Source organism: Hirundo rustica, chromosome 4 (genome assembly GCF_015227805.2).
Source record: "Hirundo rustica isolate bHirRus1 chromosome 4, bHirRus1.pri.v3, whole genome shotgun sequence".
Lineage (NCBI taxonomy): Eukaryota > Metazoa > Chordata > Aves > Passeriformes > Hirundinidae > Hirundo > Hirundo rustica.
This window is the reverse complement of record NC_053453.1, coordinates 41,641,696-41,669,387: the sequence shown is the minus strand read 5'-3', so window position 1 is coordinate 41,669,387 and position 27,692 is coordinate 41,641,696. Positions and strand designations below refer to the sequence as shown.

The 27,692-nt window shown below is 39.6% G+C and overlaps 1 protein-coding gene across 4 annotated transcripts in view; it reads right to left on the bottom strand.

Moving 5' to 3' along the window:
* Positions 1-27,692, bottom strand: part of TMTC2 (transmembrane O-mannosyltransferase targeting cadherins 2) — a 324,464-nt gene that overhangs the window by 173,930 nt on the left and 122,842 nt on the right. Inside the window, exon 2 of one of the 4 annotated variants that reach the window (XM_040062637.1) lies at positions 24,852-24,965. The exons of 2 other annotated variants lie outside the window; for them this stretch is intronic. The gene's annotated coding sequence lies outside the window, so the exon portion shown is untranslated. Of the gene's footprint in view, positions 1-6,723; positions 6,785-24,851; positions 24,966-27,692 lie in introns of those variants that run through there. One more of the 4 variants, XM_058420266.1, reaches the window with a different exon arrangement.

Here is a 27,692-nt window from a genome sequence, read left to right as displayed (position 1 = left end):
CCCTCACATTCTCCAGTTCCTTCAAACCTGTATGCAAATCCTGGTTTTTGGTTTTTCTTTTTTTTTTTTTTTTTGGGGGGGGGGGGGGGCGGGGTGTATTCCTTTCAGGAATGTCGTCTTGTTCTTGGAAGAAAAATGTTCAAAACTGATATACTGTGCCACAGAATCTCCATGCAAATACTCCAATACCACACAGCTCAGCATTTCCATTGTCCAGAGCATCCTGCTGTAATGCTTTCAGACACGCTTCCTCTCAGCATGTCCCTTTGTCTCTGAGCACATAAAGGTTATAGAGAGGTCAGCTTAAATCCTTTAAAGATCTGATGATGCTTTTTAGAATATTTGAAAATTTTCATTTTGACTTCTGCTTATGAAGTGTATCAGGTTGCCTGTATTTGTTTTCCCAACCCCACACACATTTTTCTCATTTTAGGTGAGTCACAAAAAAGCACTGGAGGAAAACAAGATCGTTGTTTTCACATTATTTATCTTGTCCTTCTGTACTGTCCTTTCTTGAAACCTAATTCCTCTGTTCTTGATTTCTGTTTGTAGTATAACTCTCAGAACCACTATCAGAAACCCAGGAATTTGGAAAAAATAAAGCAGGTGTCAGGCAGGAAAGACTCCTTTCTCTAAGAAAAACATAACACATTAGATGACAGGCTCCTAAAGGCTAAGAATTGCTATCAGATGTCAGGATTTAGAGTTGAAACCCTGAACTGCAAAAGTGTTTTTTCTTGAGGAAACAATAAGAAAGTAAATGGCAACAACACTGTCAGCACAACCACCCTCCTCAAATGCAAAGCATTCTTCTACAAAGAGCCCAGACAGTTCCCAGGTTGTTCCCAGGAAATGGTAGCTTTTAGTATTTCTTTTGCCTTCTCTCTAAGCAGATAGTTTTCATGCAGCAGACACTCATACTGGAGTTCATCACCACCAAAAGTAAATTGTATCATACAAAAACCTAGTGTACATTCCAAAGGCATTAATTCAGTCAAATCTTATTCACAGCTTTAGCAACAAATTTAATGCATCCTTGATTCTTTTCTGTTTAAACCTGTCCATATTAAAAATTAAAACAAAGAAACAGACAACAAAAAAAGCCCCACACACAACAAAAAACCAAAGGAAGCCCTGAAGATACAGTATCGATCCAACTATATTTGGGTACAGATTCCAGCAGGTAGTTTTATAATACTCCTAGTGCATGTAAATGCAACAAATTCTAGTACCTACCCATCAGCATGAAGAATACAGAAACTGACATCTTACTCAGTGTTCAGTCAGACCAAATGCTGTATTTTCTATAAATCAAAATTTTAAATAAAGATAAAATTTCTTTCTGTATGGTTTCCGTATGGTTCCAAGGGCACTGAGCCTTGACAGCCTGACCTCCCTCCCGAGGTTCCCACACCCTGCCCACAGTCCCAGGACCTCATGTCAGGTCTCTGAAGTTCCCCTGATGCTGCCCAGGACCCCATGTGAGTCTCCCAAGGCCATCAGCCCCTGCCCCAGGGACACCTCAGGAGGGCCAGTCTTCAGCTCTCCAGGCCCTATCCTGACAAGGGTCTTGCTGAGCTGAGCCTGGATCCCAGCCTGTCCTTGTCCCCAAGGAAGTACCCAATACCCAGGGCTTGGGCTGCCCTGGCTCTTGACTGTGGCAAGGCTCTGTTTTTTCTCTAGTTACTCTATCACCAAGCTGTTAACCCTGCTTGGTCTCCAGTTCCAGCAGAAATTCTGAAAGTAACACCTCCTCACAGCCTGGTATGACTGCCAGCCTGTCTCCAGCAAAACCTCCTGTGCTAGCAGCCACCCTCACTCTCCGCAGATAGAAAATTATATTCACTGCTGGCTCTGGAAAAGACTCTGGAATAAAGGAAATTACAAAAGGCCATATTAGCCTTGCTTACTGCTTCACTCACAGTTTACCTTGAAGTTATGTCCTGCAAATCAGCCCAGTTTTGCTAATAGGCATAAGAGAAGCTCTCCAACTGCACTCATCAACCTTCACCAGAGCTGCAAAAGGAGCTGCTCTTGCTAAAAGGAAGTCACCTAAGAAAGTAGTTTCTCAAAATTCCAACATAATTAGCATTTTACTTCCAAGCAGCCTCTTGTTGTAGTGCATTAATTTGGTTTCTATTATGTTTCATTTTTATATTGGGGTTTGTTATGTTTTCTTCCCTGTTCCCCTTGGAAACTGTATCCCGTGGTTTGTCCCTGCTTGGCCACGCCCATCCTCCACACTGGAATGTAACCCAACTCTGTTCCACTCCCACCTTGTCCCTGATTGGGTAGTGGCTTGTCCCTGCCTCTGGGCCCATCCCTCCAGGGAAAAAGCCCTGGGACAGCCAGGGCTTTGCTCTCTCTGGCACCAGCAGGGATGGGGAAAGACCTCCGGCTGGCGGGGGCAAGATCCCAGAATAAAGCCATGATATCCCCCTGGCGAGGGAGCAGGCTCTGTGCCTTTTGCCATCGACAGTTGTCTGGGTCTCTCTAAAGAACCACCACAGCCTCTGAACAGGGTTGCACACTCAGGCAGGGAACTTGCTTTCTTCAATTTGCAATGCCTGCCTGTTTCACACATCCCAGGAGAATGGGGTATCTTATTCAGTATACAACAAATGGACATGCTGGGGGCAGGGGAAAGAAAAGGAATTAGATTCCGTAATCAGTTCTTCAGAAACAGAAAACTGAAGAAAGACAAAAAAGTTGTAAAGACAAAATCATAATTTCTAAACCACCTGAAACAATGCTTCTGCCTCCTGCCATAAATCACTTATTTGCCAAAGGTCAGTACACACCTTGAGCACAACTCACTGAGCTTTTATTTATTAAACCTAAAAATACCAGAGATACAGCCATTCACACATGCACATATACGTGCACAAAAAAAATCCAGATGTTTTCAAAATTAACAGCTATATATGTCCTAAACTTCTGGGCTGGTGTTCAACTGATCCAGGTGTTAACACTAGGGTAAAAAAACAGATGCAACATTCTAAAGTGATTTAACGAGTCAAGCTTATATCCAGCTTCAATATTGCTAATGGTCCCCATATGCTGAAAATTACCATCAGCATGTGAAGCAGACAACGTATTTTAAAGGAAAAGGAGAATTCCCAACTGTGTATGCAGGAAGCCATTGACCAGACATCTCTCACATGAAATAGATAGTCAGTGATGGAGGTTTCATTGTTGTTTTTCTTCAGTCATTTTTAAACAGTATTAATTGAATTTTTTTTTCTTGACTAGCAATGGGAAAACACCCTAGGGTATTTTTACAGTGGATATTAATGAGACACTCTAAGGATGCTTTCAAGACTATATGTTACTTATATAGACAACAAGACTGAAAACACATCCAAGAGCAAACTTGCTTGAGTACAAACAGCATCACATCCCCAAAATATACAGCAGCTAAATAAATCCTCCAAACTACTTACAAGTTGTTAAGCAGGTAGCAGTCAGAAAGCAGGAAAGTAGAGCTTGTCTTTATATATATATATACACACATATATATGTATATATGTATATATACACATACATTGTCTGAATTGACAGGATAAAGTCAGAAAATACTATTAAATATGCAGAGATGTCTTAAAAAAGTAATAAGCTTAAGCCCATGAAAACACATTCATCTAAATTCTTCTAAATGTTTAATTACCGACTCCAGGGAACTATTTGCCATTCTGGAAGAATTCTAGTGACAATTATGTCTGACGTTGCGTATTAAAGTTCATCTTTCTCAACAGTTGTTAAAGTGGAATTTACCTTCAAGTCCAGCAGGTAGGAAAGTTTTACCCACATCACTTCAAGGGGAAAAAAAACAACAAACAAACAAAAAAAACAATCAAACAAACAAAAAAAAAAAAAAAAAACAAAAAAACCCCCACCACAAACAACTACAAAAGAACACCAACCCTTTAAAAATAACACCCTAAAATCAAACCACAAACCTCTATAGTGTATATCAGTTAGGGATACCTGCAGGAAACCAAAATCTGTGCATCCTCTGAGTTTCAAGTTGCAGCTTTTGGTTTGTCTCAAGAAAATTTGTTCTTAGTGAACTTCTAAGGAAAATCTAGTAATTCAGCTGTTTTCAGAAATGAAATACTTGGCAACAACTATCTAAGCAACATATAGGATCTTGAGCTGCTAGTTTGCTCTGAGAATGGATGTATACATACAAAGTGATGGAAATACCTAAGTTCAAGTCATTTTTTAAACTAATTAAAGGAAAACAGAACATCACAAAAGGGAAATTAGCTTACTAGAACTTTGTATCTAGCCCATTTCTGCCAATAATATGGTCCTTTTCTAACTGTATAGAAATAGCTGAACTTGGAGTTCAAACACTGAAGACAACACATAGTTTTTTAAATAATTTTCCTACCTTATGTAATTACTAGTGAAAGCTATTAACTCTACACAGAGTTAGTACAGAACCTCAGGAAAATATGTTAACAAATGATAATATTAATTCTGTATTTTGGACCATGAAAGTAATTCTAAAGCCAACTTCAGTTTAGTACTAGAACAAACAGGAGCTACAAGTAACAGGTCTGTAAATAGTGTTTTATTTGTAAAACTTTCTTGGATGAGACTTTCCTGAAATAAACAGAGTGGAAAGATGGATGAGTGAAAGAACTGTACCTATACCATTAGATGATTTCAACCACTACCAAAGACAAAGAAGCAAAAATACTAAAGAAAACAAAACAGTAAAACCTCAAAGAAAAACAGTAAAAACATGAAGGTCATGGTCTTATACCACAGTATAAAGACACACAAACTTTCTAAGATTTTTTTCTATATTGCACTGTCTTTTAAAGAAATTGATCTTTTAAAATAAGCAATAACTTGTTCCTTGTTTATTTCCATCAATGACTTTACCTGCTGCGGTTTGACTTGTCTGCCAGTAACTGGCTATGATCCAGCAGCCCATCAGCTGCACGCTTCTAGACTTCATAATTTTGCAACTAAAGATGCAGGATGTTATTCAAAAGAAGGAAGTGGTGGCAATGCTTACATACAACACCAAATGCTGCGAGGAATGGCTTTAACTACACTGAAGCATTGATTTTCTTAATGACTAAGAGAGCTTTAAAATTTTTATGTAAGTAGAAGTTCAAAATATTTTGGTTATAAAAAGTTTGAGATGGCCTTAATTTTTTTTTTTTTTTTTTTTTTTTTTTCCCCCACACACAGAATAGAAATATTTCAAAAAGCTAACTATAAAGATTTTGGACTCTTTCTCCATTGTATAAGCCTTTCCATGTCTATGTATGTCCTCCCATGGGGAAAGAATACGGCCTTCATGCATCTAACCCTAAATGCACCTCACTCCCCTCAGTTTAAGAATTAGCCTGATATAACATTAAAAGATGGACGATGTGAAATTTGAAACCCTAATTAATTCCAACTGCCTGGCATAGTATTATTTGATTATTCATGCACAGATTAAAAAAAAAAAAAAAAAAAAAAAAAAAAAGGCAAACAATGGAGGGAGAAGAAAGAAGTAAATTAATACTTTCATATGCTGAAAATGGGACACCATCAGTGACCTCTGAAGAGGAAAATGATAAAAATATAAGAATGGCTTCTGTCTTTGTCTCTGCTCCCTGAGTCTCTTCACCACAGCATGTATCATAGGTCTGTGAAAAGATACATTCCTTCCTAAATCAGAAATCCTTCCTGCTATTTTCACAGCTATTTTATTAACTAGCTTCACTCCCTACTACACCCTGCAACACAAAATTGCTAATTCTGTTATTTGGAAACTTCAAGATACTTTGCTTTTACCTGCTAAATATTCTTTCAAACATACATCTGAAGTTGTTCTTTAAAACATTCTTCTGTGCCAAATGAATACCTAGCAATACCTCACAATTTATTTATTTTATATATGTATGTAATACCAGCTTCTGAAGCATGGTTAGAACTCATAGCTGGAACCTCTGCTGCCTTTTTCAAATCTATTTTAGACTATAAAAGTGGGCCCAGCAGGCCTTATTAGATTTACTGTTCTGCAGTACAACATGGCACCACATTATTTCTCTTTCCCACTTCCTGCTGAAAAAATGAAGCATAAATAATTTTTGCCACTCAGTACAAGGAAAGATATTTAAAGATTTGAGAATATAGGAATTAAGAGCAAAAATGTTGATTTTCTTACCCAAATTAATAGTATGGATATTAAAGTATTTTTTGGACAGATCACCTTCTGAATAGACACAAAGCCTTTTCAAGACACACACATTTTAAGCCATTATCTGAAAATAGAGGCACACATACTGTAGCACTACAAAAAAAGTTAATCAGCCATACATCAGTCCCATGACTATTCACTTATCTGTTTTGGTTTTTTTTTTTTTTTGTCAATATATGGCAGATTATGGAGAAAATTAAGCTCAGATATTTAATTTTGGAAAAAACTATTTTTTCCACATTTAATTTATTTTTTGATAGTGAGGATTTTTAGGAAGTTTGAGGAGATTGTACAGAATTATGCCTAAGGCCATGACTCTTGTGCGCTCTTGTGCTGGCTTGAAGGCAAAACCAGCGAGAGACTCCAAGTCAGAAAAAAACAATTTAATAGGAGAGAAAAAAACAAGGTAAAATAAAATAAAATAAAATAAAATAAAATAAAATAAAATAAAATAAAATAAAATAAAACACATGCAATAGTACAAAGGATCACTGACAGAGTCAGAATACAACCTGAAACCATGGTGGTAGCAGTCCAGATGAAGTGGTCTGGTTGAAGCAGTGTTCTTGCAGAAAGGCCTGGTAGCTCTTGTCCTCTGGGAATCCAGTGGGTAAGGCTGCCTGTGCTGTCCCAAATCCCAGATTAGATCCAGGTGTGAGTGCTTGGCTCCTCCCCCTGGGTGGAGCATCTCACAATGGGCTGATATCATTTTATCAGTCTTGCAATGGGTCCTTGACTGCCTATTAAACAGAGATAGCTCCGGGAGGGAGTTATCTATGAGTCATGCAGCAGGGCATTGATGGGCCATTAACAGAAGATAGTCTGGAGGCAGGAGGCAAGGGAAACACTGCCCAACCTAGTTTCAACAGCTCATGTAGATGGTGATAGAATACATACTTTGGGCACATCTTACATTGTAACCTAGGACATAATCCACCCCTTATTCTATGACCATCTACATCATACACAAATTAAGACATTCTTACAGCTAGATAGATAAATATATGCATGCTTATACATACACATATACAGAATGAAAACTTACACCCAGTTATCACTTAAAATTAGGTCTCCCTGTGGTACACAACGGGTTTCCCCATCTTTCTGCATTACCCACCAAGTGTAACCAGGTCCTTGAGCAAAAACAATCCCATGGATGGGTCTGCCTTTGCCTGAGGTGGGATTAATCCAAACAGTTTTTCCTAAAATGCTTTTCATGTGTACCACAGGGACTTTATCACCATCCACTGTGTGCAAGGGTTCAGACTGGGCAGGACCAGCTCGATTGATTGACCCTCGAATGCTGACCATCCAGGTTGCCTTCGCTAAGTTCACTTCCCAATTTTTGAAACTGCCCCCACTAAGCACCTTCAGGGTAGTCTTAAGTAACCCATTGCACCATTCAACTTTCCCGGCAGCTGGTGCACGATAAGGGATGTGATATATCCATTCAATGCCATGTTCTCTAGCCCAGGTGTTTATAAGGCTGTTCTTGAAATGGGTCCCATTGTCTGACTCGATTCTCTCAGGGGTGCCAAGTCTCCACAGGACCTGCTTTTCAAGGCCTAAGATAGTATTCTGAGCAGCAGCATGAGGCACAGGGCGGGTCTCCAACCATCCAGTGGTGGCTTCCACCATAGTTAGCACATAACGCTTGCCTTGGTGGGTTTGGGGAAGGATGATATAGTCAATCTGCCAGGCTTCCCCATACCTGTACTTCAACCATCGTCCACCGTACCACAGAGGCTTTATCCGCTTGGCCTGTTTGATTGCAGCGCAGGTCTCACAGTTGTGGATGACTTGTGAGATGTTGTCCATAGTAAGGTCCACCCCTCGGTCACGGGCCCATCGGTATGTTGCATCTCTCCCCTGATGACCAGATGTGTCATGGGCCCAACAGGCTAGGAATACTTCTCCCTTGTGTTGCCAGTCTAGATCTACCTGTGATACTTTCACCTTGGCAGCTTTGTCCACCTGCTCGTTGTTGTGATGTTCTTCATTAGCCCAACTCTTGGACACATGTGCACCCACAGGTTGAACCTTCACGGTCAGCTTCTCTACTTGGGCAGCGATATCCTGCCAAATCTCAGCAGCCCAGATGGGTTTCCCTCTGCGCTGCCAGTTGGCCTTTTTCTAGCAATTAAGCCATCCCCACAGAGCATTAGCTACCATCCACGAGTCGGTGTAGAGATAGAGTCTTGGCCACCTCTCTCGTTTGGCAATATCCAAAGCCAGCTGGATGGCTTTAATGTTGCAACCTGACTTGATCCACCTTGTCCCTCAGTAGCTTGTGCAACTCATTTTGTGGGGCTCCATACTGCAGCATTCCATTTCCAGTTAGAGCCTACAATTCGGCAGGAACCATCAGTGAAGAGGGCATATTGTCTTTCAGTCTCCGGTAGCTCGTTATACGGTGGGGCTTCCTCGGCACGTGTCACTTGTTCCTCGTCTTCTTCAGAAAATAATCCAAAAATCTCACCTTCAGGCCAGTTAGTTGTAATTTCCAGAATCCCAGGGCGATTCGGGTTTCCAATATAGGCACGCTGTGTGATGAGGGCAATCCATTTGCTCGATGTAGTGTCAGTGGCGTGATGCGTTGAAGGAACGTTTCCCTTGAACATCCACCCCAGCACCAGTAGTCGGGGTGCTGAAAGCAGCTGAGTTTCAGTGCCAATTACTTCTGAGGCAGCTTGAACTCCTTCACAGGCAGCTAAGATTTCCTTCTCTGTGGGAGTGTAGTTGGCTTCGGATCCTCTGTAGCTTCGGCTCCAGAATCCCAGTGGTCGGCCCCGAGTCGCCCCAGGCACCTTCTGCCAAAGACTCCAGGACAGGCCACGGCTCCCGGCTGCAGGGTAGAGGACATTCTTCACATCTGGTCCCATCCTAACTGGGCCAAGGGCTACTGCATGAGCGATCTCCTGCTTGATCTGGGCAAAGGCTTGTTGCTGTTCAGGGCCCCAGTGGAAATCATTCTTCTTGCGGATGACCAGGTAGAGAGGGCTCACAATCTGGCTGCACTCGGGAATGTGCATTCTCCAAAAGCCTATGGCACCTAGAAAAGCTTGTGTCTCCTTCTTGTTGGTAGGTGGAGACATTGCGGTGATCTTGTTGATTACTTCTGTGGGGATCTGGCGACGTCCATCTTGCCACTTGACTCCCAGAAACTGGATTTCTTGAGCCGGTCCCTTAACCTTACTTTGCTTAATGGCAAAACCAGCTTTCAGCAGAAACTGGATGATCTGCTCTCCTTTCTCAAGGACTTCCCCTGCTGTATTCCCACATACAATGATCTCATCAATGTACTGTAGATGTTCAGGAGCCTCACCCTTTTCCAGTGCAGTCTGGATCAGTCCATGGCAGATGGTGGGGCTGTGTTTCCACCCCTGGGGCAGTCGGTTCCAGGTGTACTGTACGCCCTTCCAGGTGAAGGCAAACTGGGCCCTGCACTCTGCTGCCAAAGGAATGGAGAAGAAGCCATTGGCAATATCAATGGTCACATACCACCTTGCTGCCTTGGACTCCAGCTCATACTGAAGCTCCAACATGTCTGGTACAGCAGCGCTTAGTGGTGGGGTGACTTCGTTCAGACCACGGTAATCCACTGTCAGTCTCCATTCTCCACTGGACTTATGCACTGGCCATACAGCGCTGTTGAAAGGTGAACAAGCCTCGCTGACCACCTCTTGGCTCTCCAGTTTACGAATCATCTCATGGATAGGAATCACAGAGTCTCTGTCTGTGTGGTATTGCCGACAGTGTACTGTTGCTGTGGCGATTGGTACTTGCTGTTCTTCAACTCTCAGTAATCCCACAGCAGAGGAGTCGTCTGAGAGACCAGGCAAGGTATTCAGTTGTCTGATGTCTTCTGTCTCTACAGCAGCTATCCCAAAAGCCCAACGATATCCTTTTGGGTCTTTGAAATATCCATTTCTGAGATAGTCTATGCTGAGGAAGCATGGGGCCTCTGGGCCAGTCACGATGGAGTGTTTTTGCCACCCATTCCCGGTTAAACTCACTTCGGCCTCCAATACAGTCAGCTGCTGGGACCCTCCTGTCACCCCAGAAATAGAAATAGATTCTGTTCCTACATATCTTTATGGCATCAGGGTACATTGGGCACCAGTGTCAACGAAAGCCTAATATTTTTGTGGGTCAGATGTGCCAGGCCATTGAATCCACACAGTCCCATAGATTCGATTGTCCCTTTCCTCCACCTGGCTAGAGGCAGGGTCCCCCTATTCCTGGTCATGGGACATTGTTGCTCTCTTCCTGTAAATATGTTCCTGAGGCCCCTTCAAGAGAATCAGTCATATCATCCTTCCTATACCGTCTGGAGTTCTGTGCCTGAGAGACTGGAGCAGTGTTGACTCTAGATGAGCTCTTTGTGGTAGGTGTCTCTCTCTTCAGTTCACGTACCCAGGCTGCTAAGGAGGAGGTGGGTTTTCCATCCCACTTCCTCATGTCTTCTCCATGCTCCCGAAGAAAAGACCAGAGGTTACCCCGTGGAGTGTATCCTCTCTCCCTGGCTGGTGGGTACCTGCTCCTAATGGCAGAGACTCTTGTTGGTTCTGGCGAGATGTGGTAAATTTCTTCTTTAAGTTCCTTTTGCAGTTTCTGATGGCCCTCTTCAATCAAACTCTGGACTTGTTCAGCCAGCCTTGTTTCCATGGATGAGACATGAGTACGAAAGAGGGCAGTGACAGTATCCTTGTAAATTCTTAGTTTATTGACCAAGATGCCCACCTTGTCCTTGCCTTCCCTCCATTGCAGTGTTGCCAGATAACGGGAGTACATCTCTGGTCCAAGCTGTGAGAATCTCAACCACATCTGCGATGTGCACTGGACATCATCTGGGCTTTTAAGAAATCTCTTGTCTTCTGAGAAAATTATCTCCAGCACAGCCAATTCCCTCAGGCATCGGATACCTTGTTCCATTGTGCTCCATTTTCCTTGGTGAACCTGGAGGTCTTTACAAAGGTATCTGTCCCTCACACTTGTTAGCAGTTGCCGCCAGAGGCTGAGAGTTTGTTGGGTTCTCCCGATCCCCTGGTCAATGACCACATCCTGGGACAGTGATCCCAGTTGCCTGGCCTCACTTCCATCCAGAATGGTGTCAATGGCTGCAGCGTCCCAGATGTGGAGCAGCCAGGTCAGGATGGACTCGTTTGTCTGGTGGGTGAATTCCCTCCGCAGGTCACGCAGCTCACCCAGGGATAGAGAGCGGGTGATGATCTCTGGCTCTGTCTCTTCTGCTCAATGCGAAGGTCCTGCCACATCCTCATCAGTCACTATGTGGACTGATCTGCGCTTTGATTTCTTCTTCTGAACAGGGGCAACTGCTACTGGTGTAGGTTGTTCTGCTTCAGTGACGGTTTGTATGGAGATGCTGATGGCAGCTTTGGTTTCTTTCTCCTCTGTGACAGCTTGTGTAGACACTGACACTGTTGCTTTGGTTTTGGTTCCTTTCTCCTCTGTGACAGTCTGAGTAGATGCAGATACTGTTTCCTCTGTGACAGTTTGTGTAGACATGGATGCCGTTGTTTTGCATTTGTTTCTTTTTCCCTCTTCCTCAAGGAGATGCTGCACCACCCCATGTAGTGTTTGATTTCTAAGCATGGTGAGCATGGTGCAGGCCATGCAGAGAAGACAAAGCAGAACTAACAACAATATTACGCTGTCCTTGGCACCTAGAGAGAACTCAATACTTTTGAAAACTGCTGTGCCAGGCCTAAAAGACTGGGGAAAAAATCATTCTTTACCTCTCCCCACAGGAGCTGGGTGCGATTGTTGAGAGCCCAGATGTAGCATTCTGGACCAGGACAAGAAAACAAAATAGAGTATATATTCCGAATGATGCTCATTGCCTCAGAGGTTATCATACAATAAACATAATAGACCAATAAAGCAATTTTGGTACCATACCCTGGTCTACACATGAGCATTAAGACCGGAAAATACTGCCCCATGTGTGGGAAAATGTTGAGAGATAGGTATAAGATATATGAAAGCATGTTGAGCATCATAGCAGACAGCTGGTTTTTTTCTTCACTACAAAATTGTAATTCTGACTTTTCTCAGTACCTCCTTCCCCACGTTGGGCACCAAAATATATATGCTGGCTTGAAGGCAAAACCAGTGAGAGACTCCAAGTCAGAAAAAACAATTTAATAGGATAGAAAAAACCAAGGTAAAATAAAATAAAATAAAATAAAATAAAATAAAATAAAATAAAATAAAACACATACAATAGTACAAAGGATCACTGACAGAGTCAGAATACAACCTGAAACCATGGTGGTAGCAGTCCAGATGAAGTAGTCATGTTGAGGCAGTGTTCCCACAGAAAGGTCTGGTAGCTCTTGTCCTCTGGGAATCCAGTGGGTAAGGCTGCCTGTGCTGTCCCAAATCCCAGATTAGATCCAGGTGTGAGTGCTTGGCTCCTCCCCCTGGGCAGAGCATCTCACAATGGGCTGATATAATTTTATCAGTCTTGCAATGGGTCCTTGACTGCCTATTAAACAGAGATAGCTCTGGGAGGGAGTTATCTATGAGTCACGCAGCAGGGCATTGATGGGCCATTAACAGAAGATAGTCTGGAGGCAGGAGGCAAGGGAAACACTGCCCAACCTAGTTTCAACATTTCATGTAGATGGTGATAGAATACATACTTTGGGCACATCTTACATTGTAACCTAGGACAACTCTAAATTTAAAGTCTGAAAGACTTTTTAGGTTCTGATTTTGATTTTTAATTTTAGGGAAGCACTGAAGAGAATAACCAGGAAGACATACCCATACAAATACAGAAATAATGAGTTGAGGAAAAACATACATGCATACAGACACTTTCCTTTTCTTATTTTTTGAAGGAAGAAGGATAATGAAGTACAACAGGGTTTTAGAGCATAATTTCCTTCTTCAAGTCTTTTATTTTAGCAGTACAAGGGCTGATCTAAACTTACTTTTACTGGTTTAACTGAAAAGTATCATTCAAAATCTAGTCAATGAAAACAATTTGGTCCATGCATATCCACTGAGCTCAATTTAACCTTCACACTGTCTTTAGAACTCATATTGAAGAAATAACCATATTGGTGGAGAGGGAAAAAAACCCCCATCACAAAACCCCCCAAACTAGCTATCCCTTGTCATGTTCATGTTATTAACCAGAAGAATCAAGTGGTTCAGAGAAGTCAGACCCACCTTGGCTTTAATTACGCACAGAACTGCAAGTACAGACTGCGCCACAGTACAAACTATCAGACGTGCTCACCCCAAATTCCCATGTCTCCAAGTCTCCTCTTCCCTCCCTCCAGCCCCAATATAAGATACATAAATACATGAAACTAGTATTCTGACAAGCATCAATTGTACACCATGTATCACTTTTCCTAACCAAAGGGTATCATGTTAGCAGATTTGCAGGGTGGGTTGTTTGGGTTTGGGGGTTTTTTTAATAATACTGCACAGAATAAGAATTTTCCATTTAGGTTAAGTCTGTTTTGGTATCACACATATTGATGCTGAAGCTTTAAAATACTATTTTGAATGGAAAAAAACTCGAACTCTTGCATATTTTTTTCTTGCAGTATTGTCCGTTTTTAGTACAACTGCCCTCACAAGCTGCCCAATTATGTGTATAAAAGATTGCCCACAAATATACTAGCAGACTACAAAAGATACCATTTTTAGACAGCAACTTCTGCTTAAATTTTTTGTTTCCTGAAATCAGTCTGGTCTAAGAAACCAAACAGATACGGCTTGTCTTTCACATCACCACTATCTTCCTAGTCTAGTTTATCAACTTGCCTGATATGCAGTCAATGTTGTAGTCATAGTCCCATTCAAAGGCAATATTAAATAAGGGCAAGAGAATACTCCCTGAGGATTACCAAAATTTATTCTCTGTCAGCTACAAAGTCCAGCTGCACTATCATGAACCAAGAGATGTACTGCCATTTCAGTGAAATACTTTTGAGGAACAGAAAAAGCAAAGCAAGTTTAACTTGATAGAAAATGCAGCAAGAAATGTTAACATATAATTGAGGCTTACATTCAACCAAAATAAATTTTAAGTACCTTCTCAGATGATTCCAGATTAAAAAACAAAACAAAACAAAAAAAACAACAACAACAAAAAAAAAACAACAAAAAAACCCAAACAAACAAAAAAAACAAATCAAAACAACAACAACAAACCAACCAACCAACAAACTGCAGAACTTTTCCTTCTCAGATGCCTATTAATCAGAATTCCTACATAATAAGGGCCTAAAATCTGGCTAGAAAGCATTTGTGACTGAGTTAGACTTTACCTTCAGTCTTTGCACAGACATGTCAAATTCCTGTAAGGATTTTTATAGTTTTATATTTTTAGCCAGGAAAAAATGGAACTTGTTACAGACTTAAGCCAAAACCAATTTTTATGGAAACTAAACTCTCACAAAATAGTACAACAACCCAGATAATTAAAAACAGTATTTGTTCACATGAAGATATGTAATGACTTCTAGTGAACAGAGAGACTGTTCAGCATAGTCCTGAAACAGGCTCCCCAGGAAAGTGGTGAAGTCACCATCCTTGGAAGTACTAAAGACATAAGCAGACATGGCATTCTGTGGGAAGGTTTAGTGGGCATGGTTGTTATTTCACCACAAGTTTGACTTGATGATCTTGGAGATCTTTTTAAACCTTAATGATTCTATGAATGAACTAGGCTTTTTCTACTCTGCAATATCTTTACAGAGAGCACTCTGGGATGCCTTTCAAAAATGTACTTTAACAGAACAGATGGCACCTACTCATTTGGAAAGTGTGAATCCTACTGAAAAAGGCTGAAATGACTTTTACTGATTTGTTTCACCTTTGTACCTCAATAGTTTATAGAGACGCAGGAATTCACAAGAGTAAAACAAGTTTCATGACATGCCATAGCAATTGTGAAACACTAGAAATTGAAACCATAGCAGTGTTTAAAGTAAATTTTATTTTCGCTGAATTGCTTGGTTAGAGCACCCAAATAGGTGACAGTTTGGGAGTGGCATCAAGACAACTAATCACAGTTATTCTGGAATAAAAATGTGCTTTACAGTTACCATTATAGGCAAGTTTGTATCAAGCATACTCTTGAGGATTTTACTGCATGCAGTCAAAGAGGTAAAAAGGGAGGAAATGACAAATTAGTTGAATTATGTTATCAGAACACACAGGATCATATCCTGATTTCTGCTATATTAGCTTTAGTTCACACTGGTAATGGAATAATCTGCACTTTATGTCACTGAAATCAGTAGGTTTTACAATCAGCTGAATTGGCATAAGCTTTTATAGCCTTTCTGTACACTTTTTAGACTTTCAAGCATAAAAACAAAACAACCAAACCCCATTCCTTTCTATGTTTTAGAACAGCTATCAGGAGGCAGGCAGTTAGCAAGAAGGATCTCAGACAGCACTTCAGGTAAACTGAAGCCATTACCTGAATCACATAACTCATCAACCTTTCTTGACAATAAAACTAGAGCTAAGTTAAGCTGAACTACAACAGCAGGGAGCTTTGAACTGAAACATTACAGATTTTCAAGTCTCTGCAGTTCTATGTTAGCCAAGTGCTTGCATTTTTCTCCACTAGTGATTTCTGTGCTTTGGGTGTTTTTTGGTTTTGTCTGTTTGTTTCTTGGTTGGTTGGTTGGTTTGGTTTTTTGTTTGTTTGTTTGTTGTTGTTGTTGTTGTTTTTCCTCCCAAGCACCTTTAACTTTCCAAAGTAGTATCCTTCTATTAATTAAGGTCTAAAGATCTCCTGGAAGATCAAACCAATATTTAACTGTTAGGCTTAACTGTCCACTCTAACATTAAAGAACAGCCACTCCTGACAGCAACGCAACAGAGGACTGCATTTTTTTCCCGGCAGATGAGAAACCAAGTGCCACAAAAGGTTATGGTATTTCATAACACTTGCCTTTAGACAATGAGAGCTGTAAGTTATGCCTAGAGAGACCCATAGAGGAAAACTGATCACACATAAAGGTTTATGAAAGCTTTAAAAAAGTAAGTAGCTTCAGTAGCCTTCAATAAATAAAATAAAATAATAATAAAAAAAAAGTCTGTGAGAGCACAATTCATGTAGCATTTTATCACAACAGAAATTGTACGTTATCTTTCACAATTCCATCACTGCCAAAGAACAGTAATAATTTTGCTTCTCTTGTCAAAGCAGGAAGACTGCTTGAGATCACAATAAGAAGAAACTTTAAACATGGGGGAAAAAAAACACAGGTAGATTAAGAGAAAAACATGCAGCTCAGTGCAATGAAGCTGACTCAAACAAATCAGAGAACAGGCGGCCTTAGAGAGGTCAGTTGGCACTTTCAGACTTCAAAAGGAAGGAAAAAACCAGTGGGTACTCTGTCGTTGCATTTGTTGACAAGGCAAGTGTATTCTCTTCAAGTATCTTCTATCCATATGTGAGAAGATGAGAAATGCAGAATTTCACCTTGGAGAGAAGTAGCTTCAAATTCATGTGTCTGAGCTTGCAGTGAGATTCTTTTCTGCTAGGGCATTGAGACATATGATATGATGATATGATATATAATGATTTATGATATGATATATGATGATATATAAAACATGTGTTTTATATACCATTTAAGAAAGGGCAATGAGATGCCTTTTTTTTATCCAAAGAGCAATGTTCCGTTTGAATCTTTACATAAACTAAGCGAATACCTATTGCCTACAAAGCTAGGGGAAGGCTACCTCTTCAGAGTTCAGGAGCCCTATTTACTGCCTACCCTGGCACTGTAAGCCACTGATAGTCAAATAAAGAAAATTATCGTTTGTTAGGCCATATAAAACACCAGGATGTATTATTTCTGCATAATAAAATCAACCTATAATAGCATAAGGAATAAGCAGTTTCTGCCCTACCAGACTTGCTTCTCTTTCTGGGGCTCTATATTGATCTTGCTGCAAAATAATCAGGAATTCGAGATTTATTTCTTACCACAGGAAGTTAGTTGTTTGGAATAATACCATGCTGCATTTGCATCATAAACTTCCCAAGTTCCTCACATGCTGTGGTACACAGAAAGACACTAAGAAATTAATTATGACATAGCCAATAAACAATTACAGCTATACAACCCATTTGTACCATCCACTAAGACAAAGTAGCAGCAAAGACCTATGAAGTTTTCAGTGTAGGCTGCCATGTTCTTTTAAGGAAATCCAAAGAAATATTGAGACAGTAAGATATTGCTATCCATCTATTTTAGAAAAAACTACCTAGTTGATGAATGTAATCAGTCATAAACACCTCATTCAAATCAACTTTATTGCCCCTTATAGTTCATTCTTCATCTTAGTTTTTTAGGACAAAAAAAGTGGAAGCCTTCCCTGTGCAGGCAGTGGCCCCCAGACCCCTGCCCAGGCCCGGCCCAGCCACCCAAAAGGGCAGCAGGGCCCCACCCGGGGCCGCCCGCCGCCTCCGATGTTACCTCATTGCTGATTCTAAAGCGAGAGAGTTGGCAGTCAGCAGCAGATTAGTTTTAAATGTTCCTTCCAAAGTCGCACCGACACCTCTCACAGGTCAACTCAGCTGCCAATATCCCAGCCCACCCCCTGATAGGTCCCTGTCCTCCTCCCCTCAACCTACGCTACGGTTAGGGCAGGGAAAAACATTTTACATTTCTCTATATCCAGAAAACAAAACCGCGCCAACCCATGATACAGTAGTCTTAGGGGCACCCTGCTAACTGAAGAAACATGCAATCATTTCCTCATTCTGGGTCTCAGAGCCCCAAACATAATCATTAATTACTTTTTCATTCAGAAGCTTCAGAAACTTCCTGGTAATTTTTAATTAAAGGAGTTTCCATAGTACAAGAAAACATCAGACTATCTTACTTCAACCTTTACAGCTGAGGTCTCTCAAATAAGAGAAACTCATGAGATAAAAAAGCTATGCCAAATGATGAGCAGGAAGAAAGATGTGTCAAACTTGTTATCCCACATAACAAAAGCCATACTCGTTGCTCTGTTTTCTTGCTGGTGATACTGCTATATACCATAAAAGATACTCTCCAAGACAACAAGTGCCACATTGACCCAAATAAAGAGAATGAAGTTTTTAGTACTTCCTAATAGCTGTCATCCTTGTCCACTCTAAAATGCATGCCCCATGTCTATATTTCAGACTGTAAAGAAATGCGATCAAACAAAAGAAAGCAGCAAGAAAAACATACTAGAATAGGACAAAATTGTGACAATTTTTTCTTTGAACAGGTACCATAATAAAGGTTGGCAGGCACCAATTCCAGCAGTACCAGTTCCAGCCAGTCAACTACCACTTTGAACAGTGTGCAATAAATTATATAAGTGTGACATACACTGCAGTTGAGGAACTATTGTTTTAGTTAATTCAGTGCCCGCATCTAAAGTTTCATTTTGACTTCCACATGACTTCTTACTAAATGCCAAGGAAGGAATTCAGTGCAACTTTCAGCAATAACAAATATCAATTAATAAAACTGAATTATTATTATTATTATTATTATTATTGTTGTTGTTGTTGTTATTATTATAATTGTTATTATTATTACTAATATTAGAGCAACTTTTAAAGTGCTCTTTTCTCTATGGCATTAAATAAAGAGAGGAAAGTATCGCCAAGAATAGCAGACACTCTGTGTCCTAGGGTAACTTTATGATGCTTGTATCCCCAATCGTCTGTTCTGTTTGTGCTGTATATTGAGTCCTGTGCCTTTAAGACTGGTTCTAAGAGCAAGGAGAAGTGCGGAGTTTGTTTTGAGAAAACTGCCTGACTCCTCCACATTCTTCTGCGGACAGCATGTTCGGCGGAGGCTTGGAGAGACTGCAGGACAGAGATCCTTTTTTTTTGCTTTTAGTTAGTTTCAGCTAGCTAGGACAGAGAAGTTCCATGGACTGGTTTTTTTCCTTTTTCTTGGAACTGTTTAAACCTGCTCTGGACTGAAAACCCAGGGGAGCACTGGGGGGCTGCACCTGCGGCCCACCGGGGCCTGGACCTCGGCATTTTCCAGCAGCGCCAGAGAGACTGGGACTGAGGAGATGCTGAGAGAGAGAGAGCCGAGCTACACCCACGGCAAGGACTTTCTCAATTTGCCATCTCACTTCAGAAGGAGAGGTTTTATTGTTTCATATTATTCATTCTTTATACTTGTATGCACTTCATTTGTTTAGTAAAATAGTTTTTTCCACTTTTCTCCAAAGAGGTTTTTTTTTTACTGGACCGGTTGGAGGGAAGGGCCACTTGGGCTTGCTTCCTTAGAGGGATCCTCTACAGGAGTTTTCTCCCAAATTTGTCCCAAACCAGGACACTCTGAGCTCCTGAAACTCCACATTTCCAGGCATCCAAAAGATTGCTAAAAAAAGATAACAGTTGCTCCAAACTGAATTCCGCACAGCTCTTAACAGCAAATGGATTAACTCAGAAAGGAGTTGTTAATTAAACACAGGCTAAAGACAATGCGTCTAACCATTGGACCTGTGATCTGAAAGACTGCATCTGACTTAATGCTGAAAACTAAAATAGGATAGAAACACACAAAACGTTTAGGTTGCATACAAAAGTAAATGTTTTAATGGCCAGCTCAACTTTGCAGCAGAGTATTTACCACATAAGGCAGAGGTGGTAAGTACTAATTCTTGTAGTACACCTGCAGTTTATTATGTTCTCTTCATCAGAACAGCACAATAAGTAGTTTGCCGATAGCTCCCTCTGATTATGACACCCCACTGGGCTTCCTTCCCACCAGGCATGTTTTGCCTTTGTGGAATTAACTTAAAGCCAGGAACAACAATCCAGCTTTCCTCTCGGTATTTATTACATGGCTTCTTACTCTGTGAAGGACGCTGATGTTTATTAGATATGTTTTTGTAATTTTTCAGAACATAAACAGATGCTGAGCAATTACTTTTAAACTGAAGTTTCATGGTGATGTTTTTCAAGTTAAACTGATTAAAGATTGTTCAATGGATCTTGAAGAAAATATATTATTCACCTTAATAAGAATTTATGCAAATCACTGCCACTAGCTTTTACAGAAAAAACCTTTTCAATTAATTGTAATTATGCTTTTTAGTTCTAGGTTTCTGGGGGTTTTGTTACTAGAAAATTATAAGCATGGATTGTTGGAGGTTTTATTCAAATGTGGGAAATAAAACTTTATTGTTGTGACATAAAAATTCCTATACAAATGAACTTTTAAGTGCAGAACCCTTTTCATCTCCGCCATTCAGATCAGGTCTAAATATATACCCCCAGATATCTGTGACTGGAAAGAAGACACAACAAATTTGTCTCTGGTGTTGATGTACACAAATTATTCCTTGGCTTTAGGAGAGTGATTTTATAGGAAATTATTCCAATAAACAAAGTATTCAAATATTGGCATGTCTTCTCATTAGGTTTGAAACCCTTACAAATACACAAAGATCTCTCTCTAAATATAATATTGTAAAAGTGAGGGGGTTTTTGGTACATATTTCAAGGCCATTTCAGAGTCTTAGCATTAATATTGAAAAAACCTTCCTTAAGTGGATAACTGTTCTTTGAATATAGCCAGAAATATTCCAGTAGAGAAGCTGCAACAACTCAGAAAGAACCACACACTTACCAGTAACAACATTTGAACCTTTTTACCAGTACAGATTTACAGTGAGGAAGATGCAAAGCTTCATATTGTAATACTGTAGAGTTTATTGTGATTAATTAAGAAGCTCCTCATATAAAAGTGAAATCCTTATTGCACTGCAACTGATTTCCTAAACACAGGTGATTTTAACTCTTCTGAACAGAGAGCTACTAAGCACGACTTTGGTTCTCATTTTACTGACTGAGGCAAGGGAAGGAAAATGGGAGATTTCTGTTACAGTCTTCAGTGGAGTGTCTTATTTTTAGAGAACAGCACACATGCCTTGAGTCTTGAGTGTTCCCATCAGGCTGGAGTAGGGCAAAATCCTGCCACAGCTTCATTCCCTCCTCTTTCTTGAGCAGTGAAATAGCATCCCTGACCACAGAAATAATCACTCAAACTTCATCCATTCTCTTCATCAAACTCATGATTGATTTGAGAGAAGGAAAGACAATATGGGAAGCAACTGCAAGGCTCTTAGCTAGAACTAGAATTCAGAGAAGCCATTTTCTGTCTGCTCTTTTTCTCTCTTGAAGTCATTGGATTCCAGTTCTAGAACACTAGCATTAAAAGCAGTCCAACATGCCTCTTTCTCTGTTCTTTCTGTTCTTCAGGTTTTCCCATGCTGGAGAACAGTAGGGACAGAAATTAGGAAAAAAAAAACCAAACCAAACCAAACCAAACCAACAAACAAACAAACAACAACAACAAAAAAAAAAAAACCCAAAAAACAAAACAACAACACCAACAAAAAAAAAACCAAAAAACCCCCACAAAACCAAAAAACAACACACTACCCTGCCTCGAGTGATTCATGTTCTACAAACTTACAGGTACTAATTGATGACAATTCCCTTCATGCCCCTTTTTCAAGTCTTCAGGCATGGCATGTTTTCTGCTACAAAATGGAAATTCTAATCCACACTGATGGCTGCAATCATAGCTCCTATTCATAAAACAGAGGAATTGCACATAGATGTATTCCCTCACCTGTCACAATTTTTTAATTCTTTGTCATTTAACCAGAAATGAAAGAGCACTTTCTGTTAGAAAAGCAACTGTGAAAGTAACATGACTGACTGGTTCTAGGTTTATAGCCTTATAATCCAGATCAATGCACTCACAAAAAAAAGTTAGAAATCTCCAGCTGTTAGCTCTACAAAATCAGCCAGGGTTCTGCAAATCAAACTCTTCCACTCTGAAGCCTATATGGCCTATGATTTAGTTGTAAAAGTTTGGTGGACTAATTACAACTGCAGTGACATTTATATAATGCAGTGTTAAACATCACAGATCACAACAAGATATGCATAGGATACTTCTACTGTGCTCAAAAAGTAACACTGAAAATTAATGTACAGGACAATCAGTTGAGTTGAACATAAAACAAGAGTAATGTTTTGGAGAAGCAAGCAGATTCATTAGAAATTAAAAGGCAAAGCAGAATATTAAACAGCCACAAAAACAAGGTGAAACTGCTCTATGCTTCTAATTTGCAGGCAGAATTTGTCAGCTGAAATTTCATTAGCAATTCTCTAGGTGATGTACAAACCAGCTCAGCCTCCCATGACAGTACCTGTTCTGCAGGACCAGTAGTAGTAAAACTGACATAACAGGTAGAATCATAAAGACAGAGAATACCACTTTTCAACACCCTCAATAAAGCTGATGTGGTTTATTTTTAAGCAGCCACTTGGCCCTTTTGGAAGTGTGGTTATGGTCAGATGACACAAACCACCTTTTGAACTTCAAAATTCACTGCTAAAGGGATAGTATGATGCAAAATTCCATCTCCTTATTTTGCCATTAACACTGTATAAGCTGCCAACTTCTTTCTGAGAGTAAATCAGATCTTGTTTTACAGAAAAATAACTTGCTGGGTATTATTTCTTTTTTTAATCCAAACAACTAAAATATCCACCTATTTCCTAGATCCAATTTCCATGTAGAGGTGGCACTTAGGGTTATGATTTAGTGGTGGTCTTGTTCTCCATGATATTAGAGATCTTTTCTCAACATAAACGATTCTGTAATTCCATGACGTCTAGGAAAAGGTACAATAACAGCCACTAGAAAATAGCGTTCAGGAGACAAGTCCAAACTATTAGGTATCTCGAAGCGCTTTAGCTCCTGGAGTGAAGTGGTTAGTATAAATAAAAACACAGGCATTCCAAAACAAATATTCCTGTAAAGAATTATTTCTACATGACTGATGCATTATTGACTAATTTCCTTTTGTAAGACCCATCTAGCCAAACAAAGATAATCTAAAGGAAGAAAAATTACAGCAGCAGCAGGAATCTAACATTCAGTAGATTTCCTTCTTGTATGTGCTTTCATGTACAAAAACATTCAATACTATAATGGCAAACTGGCTTTACACAGTATAATTTCAAGAACTGTGGTTGCTGAGCCTCAAATATCTTTCTAAGGCTTCAGACTTACTCTGGTCAAACCATTTAACATTTCTTCAGTTCTACATCAGATTAGAAGACCTTTCCCTCTCCTCCAGCTTTTTTTTTCCCCTTGTCTTTTATATTTTCCCATTTCTATTTAACACTGTAGGATTACTAAACCACACTGTGTGAAAAAAAATGTTACACAATAAATAATACAATTACTCCTCCACACTAAACAAATTAAATTTCAATACAAATGCATTAATTTGTCCAAATATATGATGGTCCTTGTCAGAAACAAAAACCGTGTCCAAAAAATGTTTGGGAGGTTTGGGGGTTTTTTTTCCCCCTAAATCACTTCCTTTTAAATGCCACAATAATCTAGAAATTAATCAATTTACAGGATTTTTTTTTTCTTGTTGATAGCTGGACTGAGTGCTAGAGGTTCTTCCCTCTCTGACCAAGTGTTAATTTAAAATGCAGCAGTCTTAGGAATTTAAACAAGTGATCAAAATTTCAAACAATCTGCCTTTTTGGATTATGTCACTTCTAAATAGTCTGGCTAAAAATGTCTTCATAGCAAGTTCTTACTCCTAAAAGCAGGTCAGAAAACTTTTACATCTGACTGTGAGCTCTGGTGAATACGCACCCGAGTATTCTGAATACTCTCTTCTTTCCTGATTATATCAACACATTTATCATCAAGAACACAGTTGTTTTATGGTTTTTTAATGTATGTATAAACTTCACACCTTACAATGTCCCTAGGCACCACAAACACAATAAATATATTTATACAGCAACCAGTCAGCTTAATTTAGGGGAGAGGAAGCAAAGAAACATGGGATTGTTTCTTACACAGTACTGTCCCATTATATACAGGAGAGTCAAGAGTCTTAAGAGCAAGCACAATCATCTACTGTTCTTTATGAACAAAAGTTAGAATTAACAAATTGTATTAAACTAAATAAAACAGGTTTTTAATTTATAACGCTTTTGTTCAGTCATTTTTTATAGCCTTGTGGGGACATTCTCAGTACTGATGATGGGTATTTAGAGACCAAGTTTCTCATGTGGAGCGGGGTATGGTACAGGGGTATGGTACAGGGGTATTTGAAAATTAATTAATGTTAGTACAGCACTTCAAAAGTGTAAAATACTACACAAACACTACAGGCATCCAGTTAATAAGAGTAGTTCAGTTAAATCCCATTCATCATACTGAATGTAAGCATTTCGTATTTTTAAAGTTCACAGACTGTCTATAAAAAGCCTGACAAACACATTAATAGGCACTGACAAGCACACTATAAGCACAGACAGCCTCAACTTGTTTCTGTAATCAATTATGAATGAAGTCAACTCAGAGCAGTCACCTCACAGGAACAGGAAGTCCCCACAAAATCACAGTTCCCAAATGAAAGAGCAAGGAATGAGTGCCTTTTTGGCTGCTGTAACCCAAAAAGTCATAGAAGACAATGAAACTGCTCTAACTACTGTGAACTTTGAATCATGTTGTAGAGGTCATCATTTATTAGCTCAGCAACAAGAAGCAGCTAGTATCTTCATTACCTGAAAAATTCATTGCAGTAGAAAAAGAAGTTCCCTTAACAGCTCCGTATCTTCTTCTTCCTCCCCACCACCAGCTTCTGACAATAGTAAGATGTTGATTGGTTTTCACCTGTGCTGTAAAAATGTCTGGGTTTTAAAGTGTGAAAGGCCACCTAAAATAAACACACATGTTACAGCATCTACCTGCTATATACAGCCTACATTGCGACAAATAGTTTCCTTTATCTACTCATGGAATCAAATCAAGATGAATATTTATCAACCTTGCATTAAACTGTACAGTTGGAGAAAAACATTACTTTTGGACAGCACTGCTAATTCCTCAACAGAAAAAGTAAGTCTGCAAGAAAAGACCAACTTTTTATACACTGTGTCCCATCTTCTTGTTAGTCATCCTCCACCTGGCTATACTTCCCAACAGAGAGGTTAAACATTCCATTATGCCTTAATTACAAAAAAAAAAAAAAAAAAAAAAAAAAAAAAATTAGCTTTCTAACTGGAGAATTTATTCTATTTCAATATTAATCAGTCTTCCATTGTCATGGTTTGACCATAACTGGCAATTAAATTAAAATTTACATGGGCTGCTAAAACCAGGTGAACTTATGTAAGGATAGACATACAAATGTAACTACTTGATATCACAGAATATTCCGAGTTGGAAGAGGCTTACAAGGATCATTGAGTCCAGCTCCTAGCCCTGCACAACACAACCCCCAAAATTACAACACCATGTTCCTGAGAGCATTGTCCGAGTGTTTCTTGAACTCTGTCAGGCTTGGTGCTGTGACCACTCCCTGGAGAGCACCTTTCAGTGTTCTTGACTAAATCCTTGGGGAAAGAAACTTCTATCAAATATCAGAACTAAAGCTCTCTTGACAAAGCTTCATGTCATTCCCTTGGGTCCTGTCATGGTCACCACAGAGAAGAGATCAGTGTTGGTCCCTGCACTTTCCCTCACGAGGATCTGTAGACCACAATGAGCTCTGCTTCAGAGTCTCCTCTTCTCCAGCTGAATAAACCAAGTGACCTCAGCTGCTCCTCATGTAACTTCCCCTCTAGACAATTTTCCATTCCTGTGACCCGCCTTTGGATCCTCTCTAATAACTTTACATCCTTCTTATATTGTGGTGCCCAAAACTATACACAGAACTCAAGGTGAGCACCTGGAACAACAAGATTTCTATTAATACTTGTGGAACCAAAAAGGACTGAAAACATTCCAGGTTGTTCTATGTAGGCATGTAGAGGTATTACTGATCTTTTCCATCATGCCACCAGTAGAGATCAGTAAATGTACTGAAAGTCTGTGCAGAAGAGAAACATACCTAAATTTAAACTTCTCACAGCTGTGTAATAGAGAGCTTCATTTAACAAGCTGATCTCAAGCTACACTAAACAGCTCACATTTTCAAATCAACATCAGAAACAAAAATATCACACTTTGAATGAGCACTCACAAAATCAGTAGAAATCAGCTCAAGTCTCTTTGCTACTACTTCCAGATAGCACAAATAGGGCCTTCTATATTCTGTAGAAGCCAACACATTTCAGAGTTGAAATGTCTGGTACTACTACAGCAGTGCTGAAGTTTCATGCAATTATGAACAAGAAAGGGGTTCCTAGCACTTACATTTCACTTAAACCTCTAGTTCCAGGTGTTTGGCTTCAACACAAATATTTAAAAAAATCATTACTTCATTTCAGAACATCATTTCTGTTCTTAAGACTTTAGTAGCAACTTTCACCACCAGTGAGTTTTATGTTCATAGAAGGCAATAGCAGTCAGTCAGATGTTCGTTTTAGGGGCTCATACCTGAAAAAACACCTAAACACATGCTGGGTCCTGCCGTCACTACTCAGACAAGCCGTGCACACCGCTACCTGTTCCCAGTAGCAGTGCTACTTATGTACTTGATTTCTACAGCCTAAATTTGTCCACCACACCTGACAGGACTCATTTTCTTGGTGCCCCCACGTCTCCAGGGTCTTCTCACATTTATGTAGTCATAGTCTGTCAGAAACAACACTATTAACTACAGCCAGGACAGAGGGCCAAAAATTGGCAAATATCAGCACTGAATATAAACCTGTTTCATTTTCAGAGTAAGATTTCCCTTTAGAAAAAGATTAATAGACTGCTAATCTAAGCAATTGCAGAAGAAAGAGTGATTATCATCGTATAAAGGCAATTAGACCACTCCTAGAATACTACAGCTAGAATACTCCCCTCAATACATTACACTACTTTTCACTGACTTCTACATAAAAATAAAATACTTGAGAAACTGAAATATATTAAAACTGCAAAAGCTAGTTGTTCTGTGATAAAGTTTTTCTGATATTAAGCTAAAAATAAGTTCACTTTACAATGCTGATTTTTTTTAAACTGTATTTTAAAATCTCTATGGAGTCCCTGCCTTTTCAGGCACTTTTTTTTCTTAATTAAAGTTGATTGAGTAATGCTACTATCCTGATTGTAAGCAATGGTATAGTGCACTTGTCCCAGGCTTTTTTTTGCAAGACCTGCCCCAAAGAGAGAAGTCAAAAATTTTCAGACCTATTTGTTGAAGCAGTTTATCTATCCCTCAGTCCATTTTCATTTCACTGTCAGTTTCCTTTTAAAAATATCAACAGCAGGCACAGAATAAAGCGGCAAGTAGCCAGAGGGTTAAATATATAAAATCCCTATGAGTTACAAACAGAAAGAACAATGCAAGCAACACTTTATCACAGAACAGTAGAGCAATGCTTTGTTTCTCTAAGTTTTCAAATCTTCAGGATTCTTGAATGCAAGAATGAAAACCGAAGACGAAAAATATAATAATTAAAGTAACAACA